The sequence below is a fragment of the Ptychodera flava genome, unplaced genomic scaffold (assembly GCF_041260155.1).
Source record: "Ptychodera flava strain L36383 unplaced genomic scaffold, AS_Pfla_20210202 Scaffold_28__1_contigs__length_4768798_pilon, whole genome shotgun sequence".
Classification (NCBI taxonomy): Eukaryota; Metazoa; Hemichordata; class Enteropneusta; family Ptychoderidae; genus Ptychodera; species Ptychodera flava.
In genome coordinates, this window is record NW_027248350.1 from 1,237,446 (window position 1) to 1,264,789 (window position 27,344).

General features: G+C 37.2%; 1 long non-coding RNA gene across 1 annotated transcript; it reads left to right on the top strand.

Annotated features, from left to right (window-relative positions):
• The first annotated feature begins 16,310 nt into the window (after positions 1-16,310).
• LOC139127031 (uncharacterized) lies at positions 16,311-21,180 on the top strand. The gene is made up of 5 exons (XR_011550894.1): positions 16,311-16,406; positions 17,626-17,709; positions 19,782-19,913; positions 20,475-20,546; positions 21,104-21,180. It is a non-coding gene; the product is annotated as an uncharacterized lncRNA (long non-coding RNA).
• Positions 21,181-27,344: the final 6,164 nt, after the last annotated feature.

Below are 27,344 nucleotides of genomic sequence, written 5' to 3' on the forward strand. Positions count from 1 at the left end.
TACCTTTGTAGGGTACCAATACCTTAAAGCTGTCTCCACATCAAAAACATGTCTCGCATGATATTTCGAAATTGTCCCGCTTACTGAAGTCTGTATCAATAAAATCTTCATTTACATATAATTTCTCATTTGAACTTGAACTGGCAAAGAATACTTTATAACCTTTACAAATGATCACACTGCTACCGCGTGTGTTATTGTCAACTTCAGCCCAAGCTTAGTCTGATTGGCGGACGGTTTCCCTGTAAACGTATCCAGTTATCAGTGTTTGTATTAGACTTAAGACTGAGCATATATGTTGACCTCGAGCCTTGTAATCTTCAACAATCTATTAAACGGCACCTAATAGGTTTTATTGACAACACATCACCAACGCGGGCATGCTGAAACAGAAAACGGTGCTTTTCTTTGAGGTTTTCTTTGGTAACGTGATGTTTGCCGTGGCAACCCCTGAATGTACCGACATGATCTTATTTGCGTCGGGTAGGGTTGACCATTGCAAAGTAGCAGCACTGAAAACTGTACAAACATACCTCAGACGAAACATTTTAAAGCACGTGTAAACGAATATAAATTTTGTCACTAACTGTATCGATCGACGACGAATGAGAAATTAAGAAATGGCGTAATTTTGGGATTTCATTAGAGGTAGCTGATGGTTCCTTTCGACTATAGTTGGCTAGTCTCGGCTGAGATATACTTACCAAGTCTTCAATTTTATCCCAGCTAGGCTGGGATAATATTTGCTTCTCTGGCTCTCCTACGCTGTCTGCTTTAAGTGTTCAAACACTGAAATTACATACACTTGAACACAACTACTCACTTCATTATTCAGGCGAATTAACGTATGTCTCTGCCGGACTAACAACTGTGTTTCTTCTGCTTTTCATGTATATTTGTGATGAAAATAAGTTCGGGGAACGGACAGGCGAAAAGGCAAGAGACGCTAAGTATACACTCCAAGGGGGAGCATGTACCAGGTAGCAAGGCAAATGTCTTGGGTGTACCACGGACCCATTGGCATTCAGACTGATTTCATTCAAAGTAACAGATTACTATAAAAGCTCACTGATGTCCTTTCTTCACATTACAGAGATTTGTCCTTCCGTCGAGGTATGTTTACACTTTTTATGATTTGGTCAAGGAGGTTCGGTCCTACCATATTGGCTAAAAAATGACATTTCGAGTGTTTACAGAGTTGGCGCATCCGCGTAATGATTATTTGGTTAACATTATGCGCATGCGTCAAGCGCTGTTGTGCAAGATACATAATCTGCATGAACCATGAAACATAAAATGGTCATTAAATATTATAGGGCACGACAACGCGCTTTTCAATGCGTTATCTTTTGAAATTATTGATCGAATATAGCCACGCCTACGGCGTCTTGCAAAGATATAAAACCAACACAAAAAAAAAACCAAAAACAAAACATAACAAATTGGCGTCTCATTTCCTGGAGATACCCGGTCCCCTGGCTCCGGCTTTAAACAGTGAAATTAATCGTTTTCTTGTTCGTATGACACACGAAAGTCATTACCGTAACGGTAAGTAAGATTTTACATTCCAAGTTCTGCATCGCTTTCATCATTGAAGGTAAAGAAATCGATCCTAGGGCTAGGAGTGGCAAATGTGAAACTGTGTACCATTGCGTCAGAGGCGGTATGTCTATTTATCCTGAAATTTCAATCCTGACAGCTATGTGTGTTCGCAAATAGAGCCAGTTAACATTACGGACATACAAAGACCAGATATGAACTGAAAATGCTCACGTGTTTCATACAGTTATGTGTAAATTTGAACCTTTGCCACATGTTTGCAACTTCATTGAAAGTATTATGATCAACATAATGAACAATAATCACCGCTGATTAATTCTCAAAGGTCATGAAGTATACAAATATGTAATTAGCTGAATAAAAATATTAAAGTTCTTTGACTGCTGTCATTTATATAGCAAGTGTAATTACCGTTGGCCAAGTCCTTCAAGCCATATATGCCGAGCTGTGAAAGCTCATTAGATATGCAAATTGTAAATTAGCTGACATGAAAATGTGAAATGACTTTCGATATTGTTTTAACCAGGTATAATCATCAATGTTGTCATGTTTTGCCAACTTTGATCAAGTAAATCCCAGTATATATCCCTAATAAGCAAAGTTCATTAAATATGTAAATTAGGAATTGACTTAAGTAAAAATGCTTAATGATTGTCAATAATGTTGTATCATGGTATCTGCAATATATGTAGCAAGTTTTGTCAACTTTGGTCAAGTCAATTCAGATATATATCTCTAATTAGGAAAGTTCATTAAACATGCAAATTAGGAATTTGCTGAAGAGAAAATGATTAATGACTTTCAATAATATTGTATTACAGTGTCTGAAATGTACATAGCAAGTTACATCAATTTTGATCAAGTCAATTCAGATGAATATCCCTAAGTATGAAAATTCATTTAATATGCAAATTAGGAATTGGCTGAAGTAAAAATAGCGTCAATGACACTGTAGCTCCCATCCTGGACTATTTAGTGTTTGTTCTCTGGTCAGATATTTGAACATGTGTGAAAGGGATAAAGTGCATGAAGTGAAAATACTTAAATGAAATGTACTGGAGACAGTGAAATATGTTTAATGTAATTATTCAGAATATAAAATGGAAAAAATACAGAATTAGATATATCGAATACTGTGATACAACCATTAACTCAACAAGTCATTTACAATGACATAGTCCCCACTTGTAATAGGAGTACTAGTCTTGATGGGGCAGGAAAATGTGGTCATTAAGAAGTATCATTGGAGTGTATATGTTGAGATCTATGGGCACATAGGTCTATGTCGTTGTTCCCAATTTGAAACACATGAGGCATGTCTAAGTTACGGTTCTAAATCGGGAAAAAAGATCAGACCTCTAGCAGTATTGGCCAGCCAAGAAATACATATGCGCATTATAAATGAGGTACAAGATGTGACATCTTAAGGTCTAATATCCTATCAAAATTGGAGGGTATAGAACTTGTGGTTACTGAAATATGCATATATATGTATAATCAAGGTCAAAGGTCATCAAGGTCACATGACATTTTCAAAAAAATTATATTCCTAATTAATCCCTATATGCCAAAAAAATCAGATCTCTAGCTCTATTCGCTTGCCCAGAATTAGATGTGTACATAATTAATGAGGTAAAGCGTGTGTTGTCATAAGGTCTCCCATCCTACTAAATACAAAGGACATAGCACTTGTGGTTACTTATTTACTGACATAAACATATATTTTAGGTAAAAGGTCATCGAGGTCACATGACATTTGGTCAAAAAATTTCTCTCCTATAGTTATCCCTATATACCAAAAATCAGACATCCAGCTCTATTGGCTCGCTCAGAATTAGATATGCGCATAATTATTGAGGTACAGTATGTGGCGTCATAAGGTGTCCCATCATACCAAACATGAAGGGTGTAGCACTTGTGGTTACCGAGTTATGGAAAAATATGTACATTGGAGGTCAAAGGTCACCGAGGTCACTTGACATTTTGTCAAAAAATTGTATTGCTAATTATATCTATATACCAAAAATCAGACCTCTAGCTCTATTGGCTCGCTCAGAATGAGATATGCGCATAATTAATGAGGGACAATATGTGGCGTCATAAGCTGTCCCATCATACCATACATGAAGGCTGTAGCACTTGTGGTTACTGAGTTATGGACAAATATGTATATTTGAGGTCAAAGGTCACCGAGGTCACGTGATATTTTGTCAAAAAATTGTATTGCTAAGTTATCCCTATATACCAAATCAGACCTCTAGCTCTATTGGCTCGCTCAAAATTAGATATGCGCATAATTAATGAGGTACAATATGTGGCGTCATAAGGTGTTTCATCATACCATACATGAAGGCTGTAGCACTTGTGGTTACTGAGTTATGGACAAATATGTATATTTGAGGTCAAAGGTCACCGAGGTCACGTGACATTTTGTCAAAAAAATTGTATTGCTAAGTTATCCCTATATACCAAAAATCAGACCTCTAGCTCTATTGGCTGGCTCAGAATTAGATATGCGCATAATTAATGAGGTACAGGATGTGGCGTCATAAGGTCTCCCATCATACCAAATATGAAGGGTGTAGCACTTGGGGTTACTTAGTTATGGCCATATATGTATATTTGAGGTCAAAGGTCATTGGGGTCACATGACATTTTGTCAAAAAAATTGTATTGCTAAGTTATACCTATATACCAAAAATCAGACCTCTAGCTCTATTTGCTGGCTCAGAATTAGATATGCACATAATTAATAAGGTACAGGATGTGATGTCATAAGGTCTCCCATCATACCAAATATGAAGGGTGTAACACTTGTGGTTACTGAGTTATGGACATGTACTCATATTTAAGGTCAAAGGTCATCGAGATCACATGACATTTGTCAAAAAATTTGTATTGCTAAGTTATCCCTATATACTTATTTTCACTTTGTTTAGTGTGATTAGATATTATTTTAGCTGAAAAAAGGTCCAGGGAAAGTAAGGAAAATCCAGTATTCCACAGTGTAACAATTGGCTGAAAATATAAAATTTCTTTCAGTCTCTAGAATCCGAAACCGAATCCGAAACCGAATCCGAAACCGAGTCTAATTTCAGCATCGTCTAGCCAGAGTGTAACGTGGGGATAGCGCCCTCAAACCACAGATACCGGCTTCCCATAGACTACCATGTATCAGAAAAATTAAACTGTGATAACTTCATTAATATGCAAGCCACGCCCACCAAAACCTTTTCAGTTCTAGCCATTTGAATTCTGAAGATGTCTACCAAATTTGACTGAAATACGTTCAGCCGTTTTTGAGAAAATGGACCAACAGACAGACAGACAGACAGACAGACAGACAGACAGACACACAGACAGACAGACAGACAGACAGACATCGCTGCGACATATGCTCACGTGTGTGAACACGTGAGCAAAAACCACAAGGGGAAAACAGGTGGTGGTTTTGAACACAACCAATGTACTTCACCAATGTCTGTAACTCGTACTACTTGAAAATAGTCGTAGCTTGACGAGTCCAATACCCATGGGATGTGTAGACCTATAAGAGCCACACATAGTTTGTGCACAGTGAAGATTTTTCAGATGAACAACGTTGACAGAAAGGAGGTTGACCTTCCAACCGTAATTGTTATCTCCCTCGATTTAGCACAAACTTTTCGTATGGACTATGATGACTGATCGCATCATTCTACGAGTTTTTGGTCGACTTCCTTTCATCGGGTTACATTTGAATTCAAGAATCATATCTTTCTTACGATTTGGGGACTCGTGCATTATGACAGCTATACGGGAAGTCGCCTGTCATTCTGTGTGGAATACACGACCCCAGCCCTCAGAGGTTTAGATAAACACAAGATCCAATGTACACGTATTTATCTACTTGTGATAAAATTCCTACTGCAAAGACGGACATCTGTAACGTAATTACGGCAAGAGTTCATTTTCCACATCGGCAAACTTTGAAGTTGTGAATTACAATGCATGTTATTGCATAGCTATCATGCAGGTAATAAATAATAGTAGTATGCAGCCAAGATTGATTCGATGAAGTGCACTGCTCCCATTGTCCATTTACACGATTAAGGTCATAAAGTTCATTACTATCGATTTGTGTCGTCATTGTTTCTTATTCAACAATTCAGCGCAGAGTTTTTGAAAAAGTCGTGCTGGCCAATGAGCGGAATGCAAATATTCCAATGCAAATCCTATACCATTGGATACTTATCTCGTACATCTAGCTGAGAGAGGATACATTATGTGCATGGACATTGAGTTATGTTCATAATCTATAACTGGGGCACGACAACGCGCTTTTCAATACGTTATCCTTTGGAATGGAACATAGCCACGCCTACGTCACCTTCCAAAGTTGTAATTCCAAAACAAAAATAAAAAAGAACAAATTGGCGTCTCCTTTCCTGAAGACACCCGGTCCTTCGTCTCCAGCATATCGTTTGAGACTGTGAAATGTATCGTGTTCTTGTTCGTTGGTGAAAACGCAAGCCATTAGTCTAACGGTAGGTAAGATTTTACTTTGCCAAGTTCTGCATTTTAGAGCCTTGAGTCAAGAAATCATATCTTTCTGATGATTTGCGGACTCGCAAATTTATGACAGCTCAATGGGAAGTTGCCTGTCACACTGTGTATGGAATATACGTCCCCAGCCCTCTGAGACATAATGTACATGTTTTTTGACTGCGTTCATGTTCCAGTATGGTAAACTTTGAGCAAAACGTTGAACTGTGTATATCAAAGCCCACCAGACCGTATCCATGGAATTAAACTTGTGAAGTACAAGGCATGTTTTACTGCGTAACTATCATGTAGGTAATAAATAGTAGTAGTACGCAGCCGAGATATACGCAGATGCATCGATTGTATGATTAAATAGAGTGCATAGCTTTCATTTTAACTCTGTCATCCCATTTTCCTGTATAGAGATTCAACTTTAAAGAATTGGGACAAACCATAATGATGAAGGAAGTTGAAGTTTTTATTAATAAAAGAAAGTCAGACTGTCATTGTCGTCTCATCCGAGGCATACGAAAAGGAATAACCAGCCAACTGTAAACATATTTTCACGATAGGTCAAAGATAATTCTAATAACATTTTGTGTCGTCATATTTTCTTATTCAGTACAGGGTTTGTGGATGAGTCGTGCTGACCAATGAGCGGGGTGCAAAATATTCCCATGCAAATCCTACAATCATGCGATACTTGAATCGTAATCTAGCAGTAAATTATGTTGTCAATTGCGTCAGAAGAAATGATAGGATTCATATGGACAATGAATTATTATATGGTCATTAAATATTATAGGGCACGACAACGCGCTTTTCAATGCGTTATCTTTTGAAATTATTGATCGAATATAGCCACGCCTACGGCGTCTTGCAAAGATATAAAACCAATTTTAAAATAAAAAACGGAAAAGATTGGCGTAATCTTGCCTGAAGACACCCGGTCCTTCGTCTCCGCCACATCGCTTGAGACTGTGAAATTTGTTTCCTAGGACACACGCAAGTCATTACCATAACGGTAGGTAAGATTTACATTGCCAAGTTCTATATTACTTTCATTATTAAGTTCTCTGCAAGCGTATTGAAAGTTTTTGCAACGTTCTGCGAGTTTTGTTTAACTCCTTTTTATAGGGTTACATTTTTAAACCGTTAGTGTCAGGAAATCATATCTTTCTGATTATTTCAAGCGTACTCGTAATGCAGTCCAGCTCAACGGGAAGCTGCCTATCGCATTGTGTTGAATACACGCCCCAAGCCCTCAGAGTTTTAGCGGAACACCTGTAATTTAATGTCAATCAAGTGTTCATCTTCTGCAGTGGTAAACTTTAAGGCAAACTTTGTATTGTTTATATCAAAGCTCAGACAGTATCCATGGAGATTAAAGTTGTGAATTACCAGACATTATACAGCGATGTCATAAAGGTAATAAATAACTGCAGTACGTAGCCGAAATATACAGATAATCGATTGCAGGGTTAAATGGAGTGCACTGCTTTTATTTTAATCTAACTATTTCATAAAAACCATGGTGACGCAGGTGTTAAAGTGTGTGTACCAGAAAGTCAGACTTTCCTTGTCGTCTCATCCGAGGCATAAAAAAGACAATAACCAGAAACTGAAAAAAATATTCTATACGATTTATGTCAAAGTTATACTTTTTATCAATATTTATTGATGCCATGTTTTTTCAAGCAGCAGAGGTTTGTGAATGAGTCGTACTTGTCCCATAAGCATGCAGAATATTCAAATGCAAATCCTACAATTATGATATATTTATATCTAGCTGTAAATTGCGTCGTTGTCACGCTGCATACACATTGTTTGCTTTTTTAGGGTTGTGTGTTTGTTGGTTTTTTTTGCCGCTGCTTGAATAGTACTCGTAAATTAACAGAACCGTTATTCGTGGCTACTGTGTTGCCGGGATTGGCGATGGACTGTGATTGGTTGAAGAGGAGCATCATGTCGGGGTCATTGCATCTTTGAGTAGCCTACTGTAATGTTTGGAATCACACGCACGCACGCTGGTACGCCGACGCACTCTTTCCGATTATGTTCAATCTCACACACAGTCTGCCGAGAATCCTCAACATGATTCGCAGTCGTGGCGAAATATCCACGAAACTTGATGAATTGGTCACCCGTCGTTCACTTTGGTACACGGTGTAATTTGAGTGCGAAGTAAATGAGATGCCTGCCCAAAATCCATCGTGAGCCCCCTGGGTTCAGGAACACATTAGCTCTCGTCGAGTACGCACAGAAGCAGTAGGAGTAAATATCCTAAAATGATATTATTTTCGTAATTATTATTATAATAAACCCTTCTGCTTAGCAGCAATCGATAAAATCACTTTTCTTGTATGAATTATGTGCAATAGGTCGGGGCGTCCAATATATACAGTAGAAATGTATGAAAAGAAGGCCGTAAGCTAACACAGCCAGTCCTCTCTACACGACTTTGAAAACTTTCTCTTTTACTCGCTACTACCATTAAATCGCTGTATCTGCTGCATTACTGATGGTTGATAAGCTGTCCATCAAATCTGCCTTTTTGGCTCTCTTAAATGTCGTCCTGAGAAGCGAAGTTTGCAGCTATAAATTGCGTCGTAATTGCGTCAGGCGCAATAAGAGAATACATTATGTACATGGACAATGAATTGTGGGTGGGGCGCAACAACGCGATTTTCAATGCGTTATCTTTTTAAATGATTGGCGAAACATAGCAACGCCTACTTCACCTTACGAAGATATAAAACCAAAACGAAACATATAAAAAAAACAGAGCAAATTTGCGTCTCCTTTCCTGAAGACACCCACTCTTTCGTCTCCAGCACATCGTTTGAGACCTTGAAATTTATCGTTTTCTTGTCCGTAGAGTGACACACACAAGTCATTACTATAACGGTAGGTAAGATTTTCATTGCGAAGTTCTGCATCGCTTTCACCATTAAGTTCGCAAAAAACATATTGAAAGTTTTTGCAGCTTATTAAGAGTTTTTGGTCAACTCAATTTTATCGGGTTACATTTTAAAGCCTTGAGACAAAAATCATATCTTTCTGATGATTCGCTAATTGGAAGCAGCTTGTCACACTGTGTGTGGAATATGCGTCCTCAGCCCTTAGAGTTTTAGATAAACACGAAACATAATTTACACGTACTTATCTACTTAACATTCACACTGCCAAGGCGGAACACCTGTAATGTATTGTCAATCAAGAGTACATCTTCCACAGTGGTAAACTTTCAGGCAAACTTTGTATTGTGTATATCAAAGCCCAGACCGTATCCATGGAGATTAAAGATGTGATTAGAACTACCAGACATTTTTACAGAGATATCATACAGTTAATGAATAATTGTACGTAGTCGAGATATACAGATAATCGATTGCATGGTTCAATGGACTGCACGTCTTTCATTTGAATCCACCTCTGTCATATAAACCATGGTGGTGCAGGTGTTAAAGTTTCTGTACCAGAAATTCAGACTGTCCTTGTCTCATTCGAGGCATACAAAAAGACTAACCAGAAACTGAAAACATATTCTACATGGTTCTGGTCAAAGTGATACTTTTCATTAATATTTTAATATTTGATATTAATAATGTTTCTTAAATCAGCACAGGTTTTGCGAATGAGCTTGTCCCATAACCAAGCAAAATATTTCAATCCTACTTAAAAACTATCTACTGTTGATTGACCAATCAGAGTGCTCAATTCAGGGTGTTTTATCTACTCGTAAAGCCTTGGTCACCAAATTCCAGAAACGAATGACAGCGCCGTAGTAAAGTACTGTCCAATCAAAAGTGAACATGTCATATTCTGTAGACATCTGGTACGTTTTAATATTCAAATTTGGTAACACAGCGGAAACCAGCTGCAACACAAAATCTGCTGTGCCCTTGGGCATTTATATAATGTGCCCTAGGGCATTTATAGGATGTTCCATTACATTGGAAGGCTATTTCACAAATAAAGTTTTAATTCATATCCTAAACATGTTACATTGACAAAGGGGACGGTTGACGTAAACACATTGTAAATATATCAGTTAGGGGCGATAGTTTTTAAGTCGGATAAAACCCTCGTACTCGGGCTCTTCTGGTATATAAAGTCCAACCCTACGATAAAATGTCTCGGCCTGCGGCCTCGACATTTTATAGTTGGGTTGGACTTTATATACCAGAAGAGCCCTCGTACTCGGGCTTTATCCTATACATAATGCATACTGATATAGTACATCTAGCTGTAAATAGCGTGGTCGTTATACCGAACAAACATTGTTTATTTGTTTGTTTTTTTTTGGGGGGGGGTGGCTCTTTGTTCAGTTATTGGTGCTACTTGAATTGTACATGTCAATCAACAGAACCATTATTCGTAGCTACTGTGTTGCCGACATTGGCGATGGACTGTGATTGGTTGAAGAGGAAGCATCGTGTCGGGGTCATTACATTAACGTTTGGAATCACACCTACGCTAAAATGTTGACGAACTCTTTCCGATTCATGTTGATTCGCACACAGTCTGCCAACAATACGGTAAAGGTGACAGCAAGTCGAACAAGGGCATATTCCGAAGAGATTTATTTAAAATGAGAAGATTACACAACGTCACAACAGGTCGATGAGCGTGACACATAAGGAGGCTTTCAGTTATAATGGCCGGGGTTTGGCCGGCAAATTCACCCTGTACATCAGCCAAATAAGTTGAACCCCTCTACCCATTGCACCAAAAAATTGATGACCCCTTTAAAGTGACAAAAATTAACGAAGCCCACCCTATTGCTTGAATAAGTATTGACTCAATTGTAAATGATAACACTGGCCATAGATCAACTATAAATCAGTGGAAAAGGGATTATTTCCAAGATCCTGCCCTTCTTCCAGAACTCGTTTACACTGTATATTGTGTCTCGGAAGGTTAAAGAAGTTCTTCATCATTGTGCTGCTGCCAATTTCATGGATTACAACATCATCATCCTCTTCCTCGACAGAAAGCTCTGAGTCTGCATACGTGAAGGTCAAATGAGACATTATATGTCACTTGAGATATTATTGATGTGGACTTTACACGCAGGGGGAGTGTCGCGTTTTTTTGTGGAAAAGAAAATTGAGGAGGGTCACTTGTTTTCTTGCAAACGCGTTGGGTCACTATTTTTCGCTCAGTGTCATTTTGAAATCCCTCCCTCCCCCCAAAAAATGATGTCGTAACTCGCAAAATATGACTTTGTCTAGAACGTTCATGTCATCTGTTAAAATGATTGCTGCAGCCAATCAATATATTCAAAGAACATACTATACCTCTCCCCTTCCACATTTGTTTTAGTTTCTCGACTAAAATAATAATTCCGTGACAAAGTGTATCATAAACAGTGTACATTTACTTCTTACAGATGACCTTTCGTGCAAAAGACAGATCTCAAATTACATGGCTACTTTACACGTCCTTCCTCTTCGCGGCGTGCTTGGTACAAATGTCATGGAGCTTCTTGTCTTTTGATGGCGAAGCCGAAGATCAGGTATATGACGGACGGCGATGATATTGAGTATCGTGACCTGGACACGTTATATCATGGTAATGTCAGTAAAGGCAATCCGGAGAAGTTCGTCTTTCTGATAGAAGATGGAATGAACATGGTAGGGACTTTTTTGTTCCAGATATTATTTTGTCTGCATGTTAATTTAGATTAGTTGCAATCATTGTAGTTTTAGGTAAAGATAATTAATGGCAAGGGTAACTCAAAGTGTGTTGAATCAGCTATTTGTCGCAGTCCCATCCCCCAACCCCCAAACAATGTAAGCCAGAATTTTCAGAGCCCCATACCCCGGGTCAGCAAAATTGGATGCCCCAATATAAAAAGTATAAAAGGCTACAAGCTCTTACGTATCCGCTAAGTTCCTTCTTCCATGAGTATGTATGTATGTAGTATGTATGTATGTATGTATGTATGTATGTATGTATGTATGTATGTATGTATGTATGTATGTATGTATGTATGTAGTATGTATGTAGTATGTATGTATGTATGTATGTATGTATGTATGTATGTTTGTATGTATGTATGTATGTATGTATGTATGCATGCATGCATGCCTGCCTGCCTGCCTGCCTGCCTGCCTGCCTGCCTGTCTGTCTGTCTGTCTGTCTGTATGTATGTATGTATGTATGTATGTATGTATGTATGTATGTATGTATGTATGCGCGCGTGTACGTTCGTATGTAAGTACTATATATGTACGTATAAACACAACCGTGTTTAACACGCACACAACGTAGGAGATAATGACGGGTGTATACGTATACGAAATTCGACACCACGTTTAGGTAATTCTAAATATAAAAGCACTCGACTAGGGCAGAGTGACTAAAAGGGCACATATGGAAAAGAATGTTATTTTAAAAGTTCAACAAAAGGTCAATGTCATTTCACCATGCATGGTATTCGAAAAGGCAAACCATGAATATTTATATCCCGTATAAAGCCAGCGCATTTATTTGTGTGAGGACGGATAAATATGAACTTGACTATAATACGGCAATTAGAAGTGCAAACATGTACAGCAAATATGATTTTGGAATTTTGAAAAAACATCAATGCGCAATGTATTGACGAACTATGAATAAAATCAATGCAAATCTAGCTATGATCTTGCCTGAATTTCGTTTTTTTTCACAGCTAATTGTCTATGTGAAGGAGTTTAGTACCCTATGGTACTGTTATCTTTTTCATGCCCACACCTTGGCAGTCAGCATTAGTACTCACAAGCACAAACCTGTGGTCAATTGTATTTATGACCCATGTTGTGATGACTGATGATTAGTTTTATTGCAAAGTTATGATCTTCAGGCACTGAAATAAAGCGTTTTTTGATTAGATGACCTCAGAAAACAGGTTTGTGAAAGAAATATTTTCTGCCCTATTAAGAGGGGTATGATTAAGAATTGCAAAGAGCAAGACATGTCAGGCTGCATTCAACGCCTGTTTTTTTTCTTGACCCCATTTTTCTTCCCTCTCCTGCCATTAATTGTTCTCGTTTCAAGGTAACGGAACTTGACAACTATTTAAAGTGTTTATATCAGCAATTTGACCCTTTTTTGTAGCTATCTACTTAAAGATGTCAAATGCTGATTATCTGCAAATGAATGGTAAGACTTCCGTGTCCCAGTGTACATATTTACTTTACGAACACCCCATGGAACATCTACATAATCATCCTACTTTAATATCATCGAAATCCGGTCATTTTTTAAATCATTCCCTGTCAATATAACCAGACTTTCTAATTCAGGTAGTATGCGTCTCAAAAGTGAAGGACTTACACTTTTGCTCAAACTTTCCTCAAGAAATATTTCAACCATTCTCTTTCAAAATCAAAAATCAAAGTCAGGGGTCACCGTGAAAACTTTAGTAATAGAGAAATAAATTACCGAATATATACGATATTTAAAATTCAAATGGCCGCTATGCGTTTGTTAACCCTATGGAGATTTTCGAAAACCGAAAGTGTAAAACTTTTCTTACTCCAAGAGCTTTAAAGGTATACAGTCACCTGTAATCTAAATATGCCCATCTATGGTCAAAGGGGCGTTCGTTGGTATTCAAATGCCCATTTGAGGGTGCTGTTTTAAAAAGCGGCCACCCGCTTAAATTTGTGATTGGTTAGATTTTCTCTTTCCATGGTAACTGTGGCAAAATTGGAACAGGTGACAGTATACCTTTAAAATGAACCCCAACAAATTGTAGATCAGAAGACAATTGAACAAGTTTGGGAATCCGAATATCTGTCCCATAGGCGCATTCTACCTTAATTTACGATCACAATCCTTCTGCGCACATTGTGTCTTGTGATCAGCACAGAATGTCGCTTGTGATTTTCTCTGTCCTAATAAGTTCGGTAATGTTTCCTCCAATGGTTTCTCTGTAGTCTGCGGCGATCCGTGTACATGTCAGCAGCAGCCATGCGCAGGAAACGAAACCAATTCTGTTTGTCGTCAAGCAACCTGAGGGCGTCATATCTTGGCAAGTGCCCCTGAAAGTAATAAACAAGAACGGTGAGTGATTTATTTTTGGTATTTCGACAAATTTGTTAAACTTCAACGTACATCTGTCATGGTTGAACAAAAAGATATCAGCACGTTCTCGGTATGTTACGTCGTATCAGACCGAATATCGACACTAAAACTTGCACTTTGATGTACAACTCTTTAATTCAACCTTTGTTTGATTATTGTGATATTATTTGGGACGGGGCTAACAAAACTGATATCGACAGATTACAGTCACTTCATCATAGAGCAGCCCGTATAATTCTGAATGACTTAATAAGAAATGAGCATCATTTTGTTGAAGCTGGACCACAGCTATTGGCTACTTTGGCATATTCGATTGTTAAATATCAGAACATCATTTTCAGACTAGAAAATTATCATAAATTTTATGCTACCCTCTTTCAGAACAACCACAGCATGAATTCCTTTATTTATCGGGCTATTAAATATTTCAACAGTCTACCTGCTGTTTTTCACGGTATCACCTCTTTACGGCAATTTAAACAAATGCTTAAGAAACATCATCTCCTATGTGAATTTTGTGTAGTTTATTGATAGTGCTGTTTTTATTGTACATGTATCGTTTTTTGTTTGCCACGTGATTTAAATTATTTAATCATATACTTATGTTTTTTTGCCTTTTTCTTCGTAAATGGGTATACTATTGTTGATACCCGACAAAGGCTGATTGATATTATCAGGATTGTTCATTATGCAATAAACTTATGTGATTAGGCCATAGACAGTAGAGGAAACGCAGCCTCATTTTCACTCAACACAAAGGAGACTATAATTACCATGTTTTATTTGCCCTAACATTAGTTACGCAATTTATCGCAACCGTATGCCACAGGGGGGGGGTGTATGCTGGGGTTCACGAAAATCAAAATCATGGTGTAAGCACTTATGACGTTTATCAGTTAACGGAACAACTGTTACCACCGTCGGTTGTTTTTCTGTCGTCCCCTCTAGGTGTGAGTTTCAGTACGAGTCTGTCGCAAGGACACTTTGTCCGTTGCAATTTGGCGATGAAGATATTTCAGAAGTGGTCATTGATGTATCTTGCTCTTCAACTGATGACACATATTACAGCCTTAAAGCAACTGTGGTCTACGAATTTGATTTAGAGTAAGTCAAATTGCTTACTTCTTTAGCAAAACATACTTACTTACTCGGTATACAGTTCCTGAATGACGTTATTATAGGCAAGAGACTTCTACAATATCACATTTTTATTTAACACGTGATATTTAGAATAAAACCAGACTTTCAGGACGACAGCGGTGACAGAACGACAGATGGACACAAACTCATCCATTCTTTGTTTGATAATAGGGACGATTCTTACTTATATATTTACACTGGCTCCCGTTGCTTGGCTTTTCCCGGTAGAAGCAGAACTGGCTGTAAGCGTTCAGCCCACGATCGCGATCAGCGCAACAGCCTACCACTAACGAGACAGTTTGCCAAAGTTTATTCCTTACAGTTTTTTATGATTTGATATTTATATGCCCACAAACTAGGAGAAGGTCTAGTTTGTAATGTAAATGATTCTATTCATATGTGTTGATTACTGGCTCATGTTTGTGACATGACAATGGAAAGTGATCCGAGCCATTGTAATAAAAACGCACCACTTAAATATCAAAATAACACATTCCCCTTGCTCCCCTTGCACAACATCAGTTTTTAATAGTTTTATAGAAGGATGTTCTCTTTTATTATTGAATTATTATTGATATTGATCGATGGCAACAAACCAGTTAGGAAACTACCGTAAAACTGAAGTATCAGCACCACTTCCACTTTCAGAATGTCGTCCCCTCTGTCCGTGACGGTATCACCATCCCAACCTCAGGTAAGATGCAGTGTTTTTCTTGTCAGGAAAGACTTCGTGGTAATGAAATCCACGTGTCAAGCGGCATGAAGTTTATCAAACGTTTGACTCTTCGTTGAAGTTAACACATACAGGCTTTGTTAACCGTATTGAAACCGTAGCCAATTTTAAAGTTACTTATTTTTATGCGAATTGCTGCAAAGCCACGGCGACCGCACCGAATGAATGTTACGAAAAAGTAAATATTTCCAACTGATCATATTTTTGAACAGTCCTAAGTAGCCTAGGGCTTATTATTCGTATCATTCATTTTTTTTAATTATATTTTTTACAGTATTACTACTTTAGGTTTCCTGAGGGCGTAAATTCAGTTCAAGTCAGGGGTGGTTCAGAGGATAAAATATGTGCGGTCATTGCAGTTCAAGAAGCAGGGGTACGACGATCTTGTTCTTCTTGTTCTTCTTGTTCTTCTTGTTCTTCTTCTTGTTCTTCTTGTTCTTCTTCTTCTTCTTCTTCTTCTGCTTCTTCTAATTATTATTATAATTATTATTATTATTATTATTATTATTATTATTATTATTATTATTATTATTATTATTGAAAAATAACGAGTACAAGTAATTTGTGGCATTCGATTTCATCAACTCTCGAGGCCTCTTCTTTTATATCGTTGCTAACCCTCAAAATCAGCATGCAACTAAAGTAATAATGGTGAATTCTGTTCATTCGATAGCGGAACATGCTGACTACATCTAATCAATAAAAATGCGCTTGATTTACTCTCTCGGGCCTAACTTTCTTGTACATTACCAGAACTACTCCTCTCTATACCGATTTGGCCTACAAAGGTTAAAGAAAGAATACTAGTGAACACACATTACCTGGTTTGAGGGTTATAGCGTCCGTTAATTACCCGAGTGGCCGTGTGTTACCAGAAACACATCGCTATTCCCCGAGGTCGTAGGCCGAGGGATTTTGCGATGTGTTTCTGGTATCACACGCCCCTCGGGGTAATAAACGGGCACTATAGCCCGAATAAAGACCAGGTTATAGGTGTTTTATAACACACCACACGCTCATGTTGTATTATGTTATAGTTTTTAATGTGTTTTGATATTTTGCACCGCAACAATCCATTGTGACAAGTTCACTTGGCGATATTTCCACAGCGTTTACAGTATGGTGCCACTTTCTTCCAAAATATTCTAAGCATACCTAAAAACATCCTTGGGTGCACTTGAATCTCTTTCGTCGATAAGCTGCCCAAGTTCCTACTCTGTATGAATGGAAAATATATCTGTGTTAGAGAGGCTCGTCGCTTATCCTGGGCACACCTAACGTTCTAGTCACCCACCATTGTTTGAAACTGCAGACGACACTACGGTCACGTGACCGGGCACTTTTCCGAATTTGTCAAAACTATTCCCTAGGGAATTTGCTTTCCGAAAAATATCCTCTGACGTCACTTTTGTCGATTCAGTGGGAATTAGACGTATCTATGTTCATGTCTCGTGACGTATTCTGCAGGCGAATCGCGATACGGAATGAGCACGTGGCGTGTTATAAAAACTACTAATATATATATATATATATATATATATATATATATATATATATATATATATATATAACCTTTTTGATATTTATTGCAGTGTCCTGTATTTGATCTACTTCGCAATGTTGAGTTTATTGGAAAGTTTCAGACGCAGACAACACAGTCATCCATAACTGTGCAGGTCAGTAACAAGAAACTTTGAAGTAAAGGGAAGTCATGTGAACTCAGTTCAATGATATCGTAGATAATTGAGTAATCAATTAAATATTATAGAAATAACGGGCGAGGCGCTGACCATTAACGTTTATTTATGGCAAGGCCGAGACGAAAGCCAAAATTAATGTGCGAGGCTCGCCGAGCCCGTTAATTTTGGCTTTTCTCTCGCCCGCGCCCATAAATAAACGTTAATGGTCAGCGCGGAGTCTGTTATTTCCATTATATTATCAACGAACCCCCCAAACCGTCAAAATTTACGAAAATTTCCCACGCAAACGACAACGGGGCCCTGAACTTGTCAGTGAGTAGTGCGCGCTGTAGAAATTTTGCAAATCCAGAGATTTTTACAAAAAAGTGTGTATACTTGGCCTATAAGTGTTTCTATTTTGTGTGGTTGATTATGGTCTTTGTACAAACTACAAGTTACGTTTTAGCCGAAAAGTTACGATGTTTATGACATTATTCATATTCACGGGCACATAAACAAACCATTATTGCGTATATGTGGTCAGTCACATGGTTCAGCTAGACCAAGTAAAATTCGAAGGACAGGACATGGTAATGTAATATGTTTTATTAAACCATTGCGTTCCAACAATCTTTGAAACAATCGTCCCGATCTTTTCAGTCTGTACGTGTGGGATTACTTTATGGTGCTTGTACGCAAAATGTAAAGCTCTTTTATTTCGGACAGGGTACTGACATTATTCAATAATGGGCTGTCATCGCAATTACTGCAAGAGCTTGAGAAGGATACTTCGTGTGAAATATTCGCTTTCAGTATAGGATAAAGCCCAAGTACGAGGGCTCTTCTGGTATATAAAGTCCAACCCAACGATAAAATGTCGAGGCCGCAGGCCGAGACATTTTATCGTAGGGTTGGACTTTATATACCAGAAGAGCCAAGTACGAGGGTTTTATCCGACTTAAAAACTATCGCCCCTAACTGATATATTTTCGTTTTCAATGTGTTTACGTCAACCGTCCCCTTTGTCAATGTAATATGTTTAGGATATGAATTAAAACTTTTATTTGTGAAATAGCCTTCCAATGTAATGGAACATCCTATAAGTGCCCTAGGGCACATTATATAAATGCCCTTGGGCACAGCAGATTTTGTGTTGCAGCTGTTTTCCGCTGTGTTACCAAATTTCAATATTAAAACGTACCAATGTCTACAGAATATGACATGTTCACTTTTGATTGGACAGTACTTTACTACGGCGCTGTCATTCGTTTCTGGAATTTTGTGACCAAGGCTTTACGAGTAAATAAAACACCCTGAATTGAGCACTCTGATTGGTCAATCTACAGTAGATAGTTTTTAATTATTACTTAAAGCCCAAGTGCTGCTAACTTTCGATGGTATTTTCATTATTTTTTATTTTATAAATCAATTGCAACTTCTCATTCTTCTCCCCTAAGAATATTGAAACACTCACTATTTAGCTTGTCAACTTAGCGTCTACATGTGTAAAATGCATGATATTGTTTACATTTGAATTCTAGTCCGGACCAGAAGTCAGTTTTCAACAATAACAATGCACCTTACAACCATTGGGGCTGAGTTGACAAGCTTGATACTGTGTATATCAACATTCTTTGTGGAGAAGAACAAGAATTGTGGTTCACATTCAAAATAAAAATGGTGAAATTATCATCAAAAGTTAGCAGCACTGGGGCTTTAACGGAAAGCAGCACTGTACAGCCACTGGAAGACACATGACAATATATATATATATATATATATATATATATATATATATATATATATATATATATATATATATATATATATATATATATATATATATAATTCTTTTAGGTAAACGTGCCATTTGCATCGTTATGAAATGTAGAGCAAACAATGATAAGGTAAGGAGCCGAATGCCTAACCTGTAAAAAAGTTCACCAATGATGAGCATGTTATCGAAATCATCTAAAGCAATATATGAACTAGACAATACTAGCCTATTTGTAGGAAATGCACCATTTAGAATCATATCGGAATGTTGACATACGGTCAATTACTTCCAGGCCAAGGATTTTCGATCGCGAGAGTTTTTCGTTGTCTTGTTGGCCCATCCCGATGACTCTACATGCAACACAAACCACAGTGCAAGTCTTCTGTTAATGATAGCAAAGTCACCGATGAATACTATCAACCCGGTAAGATACTTCAAATATTTTATAGTAGATTGCCGCAATATTATCCTTTATTTAAGGTTAATGGACAAGTGTCGATTTCGTACTGGGAAATTGCCCTCTGAGCAATAGCAAACTTATTAACTATATCCTAAAAACATTTGAAATTTCCATACAAACTTTAGTTGAAGGTAAAACTTTAAGACGCACTCCATTTACAATATTATGTATACCCTAAATGTGTTGTAGTTCCGTTAGCCTTCTACGAGCTAAAATAACCACCAAGCTAACAATAATCAAAGGACAAATATATCGTCTCTGATTACATCTCATCGGAAACTATACCGAATAGTTTACTCGTGTTTTTAATATCTGAACTAGAATTAAGCACAACCTCAATATATTGAGAAAAAAATAGAAAGGAGAATAATCTTAATAGATTGAGAATTCTCATATTGATTTGATTTAGCGGGTCATAAATTATAATCTTTTTCATTTTCATTTTCCACCATTTCTGTATCTAAATCTAGATTGTAACCGCCAACATTAATGTTTTCAGTTATATGTGTTTTTCGTTTTGCCCAGCAAGTTCTACTTCTTCAGTGCACGAGGACAGATTGAAAAATGTGACGCTAGAAATTATACCCACAAAATCAAGTGAGTAAATTAACATATCTATAATACCACTCCCCACCTAATGGAATGGTGATATAGGCAGTATATCTGGCATTAACTTAATTGTGACGAGCACTATTTTGAAAATATAAACGTTTTAACTTTTATATAATTGTGACAAACGTCAGCTTGTTTACGCTCTAAAATGACATCAAAAAGTTATATCAATAATCTTTTTGGTGCATTTATTTTCATTTCATGACAAAGAGAGGCACGTCGAAAGTCATCCAGTATTGATGAACCCCTTGACTTATGTACAAGGCGAAACATGTCTCGTTCAAACTTCAATTAAAATTTGGCTTATTTGTATCACTCTTTCATTTTAGGAATCAGCCAGACAATGAGTAAAAACACATCATCTTGTGCATTTCTGTTGCTGCCAGACCCTGTGCTTAAAATGCCAGTCTTACACAACTTCTTAAGGTCTATCAGGAAGCAAAAAGTTGTCTATTTTACTTCAATATTCCCTCCATGTACCGTACAGCTCAAATTTAAAATAGTATTCACTTTTCAACCAAGAACAATATTTTATTTTGCAGGAAGCGTGTACGTATTAGGTACCTCTGTGATGACGTCAGTTTTCTTAAGTCTTTATATCGTCTTTTCGATCCATTGTTGCGTACAGTGCAGGTAAATGTTCTGCTTTTTCGATTAATCGACTTTTTGTTCAATTTAAAGGTGTACCCATTTATCCAGTATGGGCTGACTCGTATCACTTTAGATGATTTTCCATATGACTCTAGTCTCTTGCAGTGCGCAAACGCCTGCATGTTATAGAAAGTTACGAAGGCACTCATTCTCATATGTCAAGCAATGTTTAGCAAATGCAAATCGACGAACTGAATTATGTTAATGTATAGGTGAAGTTTTTCATTCTTTATCAGTCAAAACGAGAAGTGATTTTTCTAAAGGTTTTGTTAATGTTGTTACTTCAACGTTACTTATTTCAGCAAAAGCGAAGACGAACAAAATGAAGGTCAGTGCAACAGTACTAACTCTCGAAGTATATTTGAGTAATCGATATTTACTCTCATGTAGGTTGTATGTAATTCTCAAATATAACACATTTACATTTACATTATTTTTATTTTCTAAAGCGCCTTTTCTATCATAACGATATTCGAAAGTGCTGCACAAATACAAGAAGTTGAAATTCAAGTTATGACAATTGTATTAAAAAACAAAACAACAGCAATCCCCCCCCCAAAAAAAAACCCAAAAAAACCAAAAGTTCAAAACTCAAGACAATTAAAACATTACAACAAGTATTTAAGACTTTAAAAATTGTAGTTTTTTTTTAAAGATATGCCTTTAGCATACGCTGAAACTGCTCTAAGTTGTTAATACATTGCAGTTGTTCTGAAATAGAATCCCAAAGCTTGGATCCACAAATGGTAAATGCCCTATCTTTCATCTTAATGAAAGATCGTGGCACAGATCAATTCTGACAGCTATTTGTTCTTAAATTGTAATTGCTGACCTTGTTTTCGTGCTTACGGAATTTGTGCTTGACACACCACGCCACGCTTGCACGAAAACAAGGCCAGTAATTATTTTGCACAACAAAATTGTATCGGCCTCCCTTTCCTAAATTGAGAGAAAATAGTTGATTTATATGTCTTTGCACAAGAAATTCATCGACAAGCACAGATTTCAGCATGTTCCATTGCTAGATTTACCATGAACTCTAATGGTAAAAATGTCATTTAATGAACCGAAACTTCTGAAGATTTTGTTCTCATAGAAGGCAGAATCTGTGCTTGCATCGACAGGAGTTGTTTAAAAGTTGGCTAAAAATTCTATCTCGAACGGTGTCGTCTTTATTGCATTCAGGTGATGCAAATGATAATGATGATAATGGTGATGACAAGGCAAAGTATGACATCTATTAAAGCTTTTTTCATAGTGTCATTATTTGTAATAAAGTCTGTAAAAATGTGACGTCACGGTATCTTGTATGTGAATATCTTTCAATACAATGTTCATAAATATGTGATCGTCTTAAAGCTGACACATCACAATGACTTGCATTGTTTGTACCAGAGCAGCTATTGTTAAAAGAATCTATCTTTCACGTTCTTTTTTGACGCGCATAACTCTGTGAATACTGCATGCCACTTATGAGTAATATAGAATGTTGTCGATGACTTATATTTTATTTTTCAAATCTGCAACCACGTGTCTTCGCAATGTAGGGTACATGTTGTATTCATGGCACATCATACCTATGGCTGTGTTCTACGCATTGCCTGTGATACAATTCGTCTTCTCCTATCAGGTCGTAAGTAACATGTTCATCTGACTGTTAAAAGTAGATCACAAATATGATTGAGCTTCAACAAAACAAAACACACCTTGATAATACAATTTGAATTACGTCAACTTACGGAAGTCTCAGAGAGGTTTGTTTTGTGCAGTCACCAGTCGCAGAGGTGTCCAATAATTATTCTTCGCCCCATACGGGGTGTAAATATATCTTAAATCGATAATTGTTCTCGCAGACTGATACTTATTACATACATTTTGAGAGAGAGAGAGAGAGAGAGAGAGAGAGAGAGAGAGAGAGAGAGAGAGAGAGAGCATTTAAACTAGGTGCAAAACAATTTGCCTTTTAACAAAGTTGTTAATCAGTAATGTTTTTGTTAAGTTATTGACAATGTATAATATTCTAATTAGATACACAACAATACTGGTAATGAAGACGTATGTTACTACAACTTTATGTGTGCAAATTCACATTGGCAACTGAGGTGAGTTCAGAATCTTGACGAAACTTATTCAAGAGCGATACACTAATTTGCAGAAATTAAGTAAAATGCTTACTGCAACCGGTTTACATATATAATTAACCAAAGTCTGAACAACCGTGACGATGACTATACTTCTAGTCAAGAACATGATTTGAATTAAGCTCTGCGATTGTTTGTTCAATCAGTCTATGATAATAACAACAAAATCTGTTTCAATTTCGGATGGAAAGGTAGGCGATACTATGGTAAATTATATGCAAATCATGGTATGTGTCACTGCTCCCATTACGCGACAAAAGTTAGGAAAACCTTTGTTCATTTTGAAAATGTATTGAACAATCACATTAGCAGATTGTGAAATATTCATTTTGTCGTCAAAGATTACGAGTTGCAATGACAGAAAGCTTTGAAACAGCACAGGTTTTAAACAAGTGAAACTAAAGGTATCGAACAAGTAAAAACTGACCATTAGTCCCTCTTCGCAAGGAACAAATCTACAATGTCAACTAATTTGAATTGAATATATCAATCTGTAACGACATACTTTCATCGCTGACAATTGGAATTACTGCATGAATCTAGCATTAAATCTAGTCTGTAGAATATTTTCAGTTGTTTTTGGACTTTGTTAGGTCGATTAATGGTTGCGATAACGGTAATCGCACTGTTCGGACAATAACACTCGTTTAGGGAAATTGGAATGCAATAGTTAGGCAATGGTGCGCCATCAATTCTCTAAGCCGACTACGTTTGGTTAAAAGCAATTTTAGTAACAGGTGCATAATACTGGGAATTTTGAATATGAGTTTAACTTTTTATGAAATAAGTGTGCTGGTACTTAAATGCACAAACCTAAAGCAGAAAACAAACGACATTTATGCCTGTAATTCGACGTTCCGAGACTTACGAGCTCTGTTCACGTTGTTGTGTTCAAGTGAACATCCCAACTCTGTGAGGTAAGCTGTGCTGTAGTTCCGCTCCCAGTGAAAATATCAAATATGGGTTCTTATAAGCACATTCTGTACAAGAGGAGAATGGCAAAACAAACAATATAGCATGCGCACTAATTACATAGAATCGGTTTCACTCAAGTGCAAACTTGAACTTGTGATGTTATTTACTGCAAAATGATTTCATGACATGTCCGGTAGTATAATAAACGTTATGACAATTCATGCACAGCTGTACTTCATCAGTGATCGGGAACAAAGAAATTTTCAATGTTACTTCTAATGATATGTAAAGTTCCACAAGACAAGCAATAATCCAGTGGTTTCTATGAACGCCCGCAGTGATTTCGTCTCCTGACCACACACAAAAAATATTGTCAGTTTTCCTCAGCATCCTTCAACTGCTGCTTCCATGTGTCATAGGCCGAGCAAAATAGCAGCCATTATGTTTTTGTTCAATGGTTTTCTGTAATACTACGTAAGACCCGTTATATTTTTTGGGCATTTAAAATGACCATAATGTTCGAAATTAATTGTTATACTTTCCTTTATTTCAGTGCATTTAACAATATATTCAGCAACATAGGGTATATACTACTTGGCATCTTGTACCTGATCATAGTGTGGTGTGAATCTCATTGCAGTAATAGATCCAAGGTACAACAAATTATCACTTTGTACAAAAGCTACAAAAATGCCTTTTGAGAATAATAAAGCCAAAGTGAGACATTACTGAAATATTCCCGAGGAGAAAGCTGTAATTCTCTGCGTCTCAGTTTTGTAAAGAACACGCCTGTGCTCTTTTTATTAGTTAGTATGTGGTAATGAAAGGCGATATAAATCTACTTATCTTCTTTTATCATTTATATCACATCAAGTCCTTCATATTCCAATAGCGAAAAGCAAAATCAAAATGATTACTGCTTCGTGTACCTATTAGAAATAATTCCAATTGTATTGAGGGTGATTAACATCTATAAAGCAAGGTCTCAAAATCATTGGAAAGGTGCGCCTTCCATTATGCGAACTGTACAAGGCAATCACACAATTCTTAATTTCAATAAAGAAGAACTTCAAGCCACATCACTGTTGCTCTATTATAATCTAACATCTCACGCTTTTATCTTTTGCGATGAAGGGGGTTTCATGCCAATGAATTGTTTCCTCCAGAATTCCATCGAAGATAACGTTACGAGATTGTTAATCGATGAGATCTACATTTTTTACAGGACTATGGCATCAAGAAGTATTTTGGCCTCTATTACGCCCTCGGTATTGCACTTATAATGGAGGGTGTTCTCAGTGGTTCGTATCATGTATGTCCAACAGTTCAAACTATCAGTTTGGTGAGTTAATCGTCATAGCATCGAAGTTGTGTACTTGTTCATAGTAAAGTTGACAAAAATTACAAAAATGGTTGTTCTTCCAGTAAGAATTGAACAATGCAAGTGCAACTTTCGTTCTTAATTTTATAGTCATGATGATTAAAAAGATAATGTGATGGTGAGGATGAGGATGGTGATAATGAGAGAGAGAGAGAGAGAGAGAGAGAGAGAGAGAGAGAGAGAGAGAGAGATTGTTTTCAATATCCCGTGACTTACAGAATGTAACACAAATATACACCGACAAATTGTCTTTTACAAGTTACTAATTCTTGGCGAGTAATTATATCATCGACGGCTATTATAAAGCTGCGGTTACCCTGATCTCAGCTACCGAACCACACACTCGCGCGCGCGCACGTACACAGGTATACAGATGTTATCGTGGGAAATTACAGTGTTCGATACCAAAAGTAGAGCGTTGAAAATAATAACACCAATTACTTTAAGCACAAAGTAAAAATATCTGTAACTTACATTCGATGCATCTCGCGATTTTCAAACTAACTTGTATGTAAGTCTTCAATCTCACTAAATGAGCGTTCTATACATGTAAATGAATATTACACTTTTCTTCCAGACACCTCCTACATGTACATTATGGTATGCCTTATCACATTAAAACTATTCCAGAATAGACACCCAGACGAGCTGGCCAGTGCACATGTTACATATATTTGCCTTGCTGTTTTCGCTATCATTGCTGTTCTTGGTATGGTGAGTTTCTGTTGCTAGATCAAGCCGTGATTTTCAGAAACAAGACGCATTTCTGCAAGTTTTTAAAATTTCACACTGTTTTAAGTTGTGTGGGCTAATCAACCTTATGTGTATTTGAAAACGCATGGATTGTTCGAATCGCTTGCGGCTAAACCATGCATATTGCGGACCGGTATTGTAATGGACTCGTCAGTCCTATGCTTGCCTGAATTTAATTGAAAGATAATCTAACAATCTCGATTCGTTATTTCCCAAAGACGCATGGGACACTGCATTCTGGATCATTTTAGTCTTCGTTCACATTGGCACATCATGCATCCTTACTTTGCTGTATTATTACGAAGGACACTGGCCATGCTCGGATGGTGAGTCAAGCTGTTACTTACCATTAGAAGCTAAGAGGCTCCTGGATGTATTCACTGAGATAGAAGGGTGTCCAAATATCATCAGGAATGATTATCACAACAATATTGATTTATGTATGTCTATTTTCTTTTAGAGACATATTTTGTAATACGTATTAAGATAGGCACCGGGATCTGCGTCCATAGTGATATTAGCATAAATTTGCATAATGACGTTTCCATTGGGAATTAAAGCATCACGTCATTCGTGAGAAAGGCGTTCTAAGAACGTGTGGGATGTGCATGTCCACGACCCCACTGCAAACATCTCAAACGGTCCCGTATGATTACAACGTGTTTTCTTGTTCTCCTTCGCATTTTACGTTCCGTCTGCTTGCTTGCTCGGGTCTGTTTGATTTATACAATTCTTATTTAAATTAGCTCTGTTTGATTTATACAATACTTATTTAAATTAATACTCTTCTATCAGGATTTTTACTGTCAATATTTCGAGCCTTTAACCGAAAATTCGCCGTCATCGATCATGTATATCCATCACGTCTTTTCTAAACGCCGCGCAGTGACGACACCGTGACATGCATTGTTTGTACTTTGTAGAAGTCTTTTTTGCGGCTGA